The sequence below is a fragment of the Musca autumnalis genome, unplaced genomic scaffold (genome assembly GCF_047663935.1).
Source record: "Musca autumnalis isolate F117 unplaced genomic scaffold, ASM4766393v1 scaffold_2, whole genome shotgun sequence".
Classification (NCBI taxonomy): Eukaryota; Metazoa; Arthropoda; class Insecta; order Diptera; family Muscidae; genus Musca; species Musca autumnalis.
Genome location: NW_027411755.1, coordinates 105,502,730 through 105,509,686, shown reverse-complemented (window position 1 = coordinate 105,509,686; position 6,957 = coordinate 105,502,730).

Here is a 6,957-nt window from a genome sequence, read left to right as displayed (position 1 = left end):
CAGTGGTGATGCTCATGAAATAGTGGCTAAGTTTTCGCTTACCCACACAAATTTTAGTCTGGCGTGGAATGCTTTGCAGCAAACTTACGAAAATCCACGTATTTTGGTGAACCACCAACTAAAACGCCTCCTTGACCTACCAGTTTTAGAAGAGGAAACTAGTTTAGGGTTGAAGACTTTGCAAAGAGGGATAAACGGTTGTATTTCGCCCATGTTTAATTACGACGTGCCGACAGAAGACTGGGATCCTATTCTAGTTTTCCTTTCTCTTCAGAGATTACCTGAACACTGCGTTGTGCTATGGGAACAATACATTAAAAACAAGTCTGCATTGTCCTGGTAGGCAGATTTGGACCAATTTCTCACGGAAAGAATCCAAACTCTGACCTGCTTACGTGATATTAGGGTCATAGACTACGTCGAACCTCTTAATCACAACAAAAGACTTTCCCATTCCACGAATAGTGAAAGCACTAAAACATCTGTGGCCACGCACAAAGCACACCTCGTTCTTCACGGTATTCTCGTGCACCCTAGCCTAAATCGTGTGCTCTTTGTTCACGACAAAGGCACCATCTTAGGGTTTGCCAAAAATTCCCTAGACTTTCAGTTCCTGACAGGTTAAATGTAGTTAAGAAGAATTACTGTTGTCTTAACTGTTTGCCCCACGGACATAAAGCTTCAAAATGTAATAGTTTACATAATTGTAGCAAATGTACTAAAAGGCATCACACCCTGTTACACAGGGAGGTCTCACCGCATCGTACGTCTTCGACGTTACCTGATTCCAGGAGTTTAGTTGCTTTAAATTCCCCTTCTACCTCTACAGGTCTTTCATCTGGGTCTAATTCTAGACAAGTGTTCCATACCACTCAGAATAGGGAAATATTGTTAGGCAATCAATTTATTTTCCAATAAATTGCGATTTTTACCATCACAACAAAGGTATGTACACATTTCTTTACGTGAAAAAGTGACATACCAAAATTTACAAGTGTTGTGCATAATTAAAAGTAAAAAACAAAGCCGTTTGTCGTTTTACAATAAATTTTTAACGTCCGTCCGCCACCTACGACATTGCCGTCGGTAAAATTCATTTAAAAATACAGACAAAACTAAGTGTCAAATCGCCCACTATTTCCTCACATAATAGCAACTACAATCACAGTGATTTTTTTATGTTTATTAATTTCCACATTTATTGGTGTTTTCGCACATTTCTTTTATATTTAATATAAATCCATATTGTTATTGTGGTGTTTTCCTTTTATTCTCTTCTTCGTGTTCGCCAAAAACACATAAATCATCACAACAATAACAATTCCAATATAAAAGAACAAATGTCATTCACTTGTCATTACTGCTGATTGTATCCACCTTTAATTAATAAGGGTGGCAGATTTGGCACTTATTTACCATTTACACTACGATCGATTTCATTAGGGGTACTCGCATGTACTAGAAATTACATTTATTTATATAAAAATTATTTTGTGCCGTTTTAACGTACTTCTTGAGTTGAATCCTTCGGATATTGACTAAAAATAAACATTATTCGTGTTTTCCCTACCCTACAATCGGTAATAGTGAAATTTTTCGATGTTTTTACACATTTTTGGAAATTTGTTTTCGGCAAGCGCTATCTTCGATATATTGTCACAGTTTACGTGTATTATACGGTACACTCTAAACATTTTGCGAAATTTTGAATACACAGAGAGAAATTCTGAGTGGGTTTTTTTCTTAACATTTAAAGAATTTTTTTGTGGTTTAATCACGTTAAACCTCAAATATATTGCCATATCCACGATACGACTACTAATAAACTCAGTGTATTTTACCAATAAAAAAATTTTATTTTGAAGCATCACGTGTTTTAAAATTATTTTTTCTAATATTTTAGTGAAAATTTACTACCTTTATTGGATTTTCGCATACAATTAAAAAAATAATTTTCGTGCAATTTTGTTGAATTTGTACAACTACGTGCATTATTTAGGAAATTTATTTAGTCTTCGACTACATTTAATTACTCAATACGACATTTCGTGTCACAAATTATCTTTGTTTTGGACTTTAATCCTGAATTTCAATTTCAAAATGCCCCTCACTCCTTTAGATTTATTCAACAGAGCTGCTGATGCTTTAGTCAAATTTGATGCCTACTTCAGTTCCCAACAGGACGATGAGCTCGATGTTTATATCTTAGAATTGCTAGGAGCTGAGGCGAGAACATTATGGGAAAAAGTTAAACTACAATCTGATATATGACTCAATTATCTATATGAAGATAAAAATTCCAATAAGGACAACTTTGTAGCTGCCGACATCAAATTCCATGTCGCATACAAGTGTTTTATGATTGTTTTATCGTCCATTAATAGAAAGTTAGGTGTACTCCGGACCTCGTCTCAGTCACCTACTTTCACTTCTCCAAAATCCCATATAGATAAACCTACAGTACCACGTACTGAAGATACGGCGACCTTTTCTAACCTTTCACATCGCTGGTCACAGACTTAATTTACCCCCCTGTGACATCGAAGTGTTTAATAGCGATTTTCTCTTCTGGCCTACGTTCAGGGATTTATTTTCTGTTCTATATTAACAACAGTGGCATAAGTGATATAGAACGCTTATGTCATTTAAAGAAAAAGACCAGTGGTGATGCTCATGAAATAGTGGCTAAGTTTTCGCTTACCCACACAAATTTTAGTCTGGCGTGGAATGCTTTGCAGCAAACTTACGAAAATCCACGTATTTTGGTGAACCACCAACTAAAACGCCTCCTTGACCTAACAGTTTTAGAAGAGGAAACTAGTTTAGGGTTGAAGACTTTGCAAAGAGGGATAAACGGTTGTATTTCGCCCATGTTTAATTACGACGTGCCGACAGAAGACTGGGATCCTATTCTAGTTTTCCTTTCTCTTCAGAGATTACCTAAACACTGCGTTGTGCTATGGGAACAATACATTAAAAAGAAGTCTGCATTGTCCTGGTAGGCAGATTTGGACCAATTTCTCACGGAAAGAATCCAAACTCTGACCTGCTTACGTGATATTAGGGTCATAGACTACGTCGAACCTCTTAATCACAACAAAAGACTTTCCCATTCCACGAATAGTGAAAGCACTAAAACATCTGTGGCCACGCACAAAGCACACCTCGTTCTTCACGGTATTCTCGTGCACCCTAGCCTAAATCGTGTGCTCTTTGTTCACGACAAAGGCACCATCTTAGGGTTTGCCAAAAATTCCCTAGACTTTCAGTTCCTGACAGGTTAAATATAGTTAAGAAGAATTACTGTTGTCTTAACTGTTTGCCCCACGGACATAAAGCTTCAAAATGTAATAGTTTACATAATTGTAGCAAATGTACTAAAAGGCATCACACCCTGTTACACAGGGAGGTCTCACCGCATCGTACGTCTCCGACGTTACCTGATTCCAGGAGTTTAGTTGCTTTAAATTCCCCTTCTACCTCTACAGGTCTTTCATCTGGGTCTAATTCTAGACAAGTGTTCCATACCACTCAGAATAGGGAAATATTGTTAGGCAATCAATTTATTTTCCAATAAATTGCGATTTTTACCATCACAACAAAGGTATGTACACATTTCTTTACGTGAAAAAGTGACATACCAAAATTTACAAGTGTTGTGCATAATTAAAAGTAAAAAACAAAGCCGTTTGTCGTTTTACAATAAATATTTAATGTCCGTCCGCCACCTACGACATTGCCGTCGGTAAAATTCATTTAAAAATACAGACAAAACTAAGTGTCAAATCGCCCACTATTTCCTCACATAATAGCAACTACAATCACAGTGATTTTTTTATGTTTATTAATTTCCACATTTATTGGTGTTTTCGCACATTTCTTTTATATTTAATATAAATCCATATTGTTATTGTGGTGTTTTCCTTTTATTCTCTTCTTCGTGTTCGCCAAAAACACAAAAATCATCACAATAATAACAATTCCAATATAAAAGAACAAATGTCATTCACTTGTCATTACTGCTGATTGTATCCACCTTTAATTAATAAGGGTGGCAGATTTGGCACTTATTTACCATTTACACTACGATCGATTTCATTAGGGGTACTCGCATGTACTAGAAATTACATTTATTTATATAAAAATAATTTTGTGCCGTTTTAACGTACTTTTTGAGTTGAATCCTTCGGATATTGACTAAAAATAAACATTATTCGTGTTTTCCCTACCCTACAATCGGTAATAGTGAAATTTTTCGATGTTTTTACACATTTTTGGAAATTTGTTTTCGGCAAGCGCTATCTTCGATATATTGTCACAGTTTACGTGTATTATACGGTACACTCTAAACATTTTGCGAAATTTTGAATACACAGAGAGAAATTCTGAGTGGGTTTTTTTCTTAACATTTAAAGAATTTTTTTGTGGTTTAATCACGTTAAACCTCAAATATATTGCCATATCCACGATACGACTACTAATAAACTCAGTGTATTTTACCAATAAAAAAATTTTATTTTGAAGCATCACGTGTTTTAAAATTATTTTTTCTAATATTTTAGTTAAAATTTACTACCTTTATTGGATTTTCGCATACAATTAAAAAAATAATTTTCGTGCAATTTTGTTGAATTTGTACAACTACGTGCATTATTTAGGAAATTTATTTAGTCTTCGACTACATTTAATTACTCAATACGACATTTCGTGTCACAAATTATCTTTGTTTTGGACTTTAATCCTGAATTTCAATTTCAAAATGCCCCTCACTCCTTTAGATTTATTCAACAGAGCTGCTGATGCTTTAGTCAAATTTGATGCCTACTTCAGTTCCCAACAGGACGATGAGCTCGATGTTTATATCTTAGAATTGCTAGGAGCTGAGGCGAGAACATTATGGGAAAAAGTTAAACTACAATCTGATATATGACTCAATTATCTATATGAAGATAAAAATTCCAATAAGGACAACTTTGTAGCTGCCGACATCAAATTCCATGTCGCATACAAGTGTTTTATGATTGTTTTATCGTCCATTAATAGAAAGTTAGGTGTACTCCGGACCTCGTCTCAGTCACCTACTTTCACTTCTCCAAAATCCCATATAGATAAACCTACAGTACCACGTACTGAAGATACGGCGACCTTTTCTAATGTTTCACATCGCTGGTCACAGACTTAATTTACCCCCCTGTGACATCGAAGTGTTTAATAGCGATTTTCTCTTCTGGCCTACGTTCAGGGATTTATTTTCTGTTCTATATTAACAACAGTGGCATAAGTGATATAGAACGCTTATGTCATTTAAAGAAAAAGACCAGTGGTGATGCTCATGAAATAGTGGCTAAGTTTTCGCTTACCCACACAAATTTTAGTCTGGCGTGGAATGCTTTGCAGCAAACTTACGAAAATCCACGTATTTTGGTGAACCACCAACTAAAACGCCTCCTTGACCTACCAGTTTTAGAAGAGGAAACTAGTTTAGGGTTGAAGACTTTGCAAAGAGGGATAAACGGTTGTATTTCGCCCATGTTTAATTACGACGTGCCGACAGAAGACTGGGATCCTATTCTAGTTTTCCTTTCTCTTCAGAGATTACCTAAACACTGCGTTGTGCTATGGGAACAATACATTAAAAACAAGTCTGCATTGTCCTGGTAGGCAGATTTGGACCAATTTCTCACGGAAAGAATCCAAACTCTGACCTGCTTACGTGATATTAGGGTCATAGACTACGTCGAACCTCTTAATCACAACAAAAGACTTTCCCATTCCACGAATAGTGAAAGCACTAAAACATCTGTGGCCACGCACAAAGCACACCTCGTTCTTCACGGTATTCTCGTGCACCCTAGCCTAAATCGTGTGCTCTTTGTTCACGACAAAGGCACCATCTTAGGGTTTGCCAAAAATTCCCTAGACTTTCAGTTCCTGACAGGTTAAATATAGTTAAGAAGAATTACTGTTGTCTTAACTGTTTGCCCCACGGACATAAAGCTTCAAAATGTAATAGTTTACATAATTGTAGCAAATGTACTAAAAGGCATCACACCCTGTTACACAGGGAGGTCTCACCGCATCGTACGTCTCCGACGTTACCTGATTCCAGGAGTTTAGTTGCTTTAAATTCCCCTTCTACCTCTACATGTCTTTCATCTGGGTCTAATTCTAGACAAGTGTCCCATTCCACGAATAGTGAAAGCACTAAAACATCTGTGGCCACGCACAAAGCACACCTCGTTCTTCACGGTATTCTCGTGCACCCTAGCCTAAATCGTGTGCTCTTTGTTCACGACAAAGGCACCATCTTAGGGTTTGCCAAAAATTCCCTAGACTTTCAGTTCCTGACAGGTTAAATATAGTTAAGAAGAATTACTGTTGTCTTAACTGTTTGCCCCACGGACATAAAGCTTCAAAATGTAATAGTTTACATAATTGTAGCAAATGTACTAAAAGGCATCACACCCTGTTACACAGGGAGGTCTCACCGCATCGTACGTCTCCGACGTTACCTGATTCCAGGAGTTTAGTTGCTTTAAATTCCCCTTCTACCTCTACAGGTCTTTCATCTGGGTCTAATTCTAGACAAGTGTTCCATACCACTCAGAATAGGGAAATATTGTTAGGCAATCAATTTATTTTCCAATAAATTGCGATTTTTACCATCACAACAAAGGTATGTACACATTTCTTTACGTGAAAAAGTGACATACCAAAATTTACAAGTGTTGTGCATAATTAAAAGTAAAAAACAAAGCCGTTTGTCGTTTTACAATAAATATTTAATGTCCGTCCGCCACCTACGACATTGCCGTCGGTAAAATTCATTTAAAAATACAGACAAAACTAAGTGTCAAATCGCCCACTATTTCCTCACATAATAGCAACTACAATCACAGTGATTTTTTTATGTTTATTAATTTCCACATTTATTGGTGTTTTCGCACATTTCTTTTA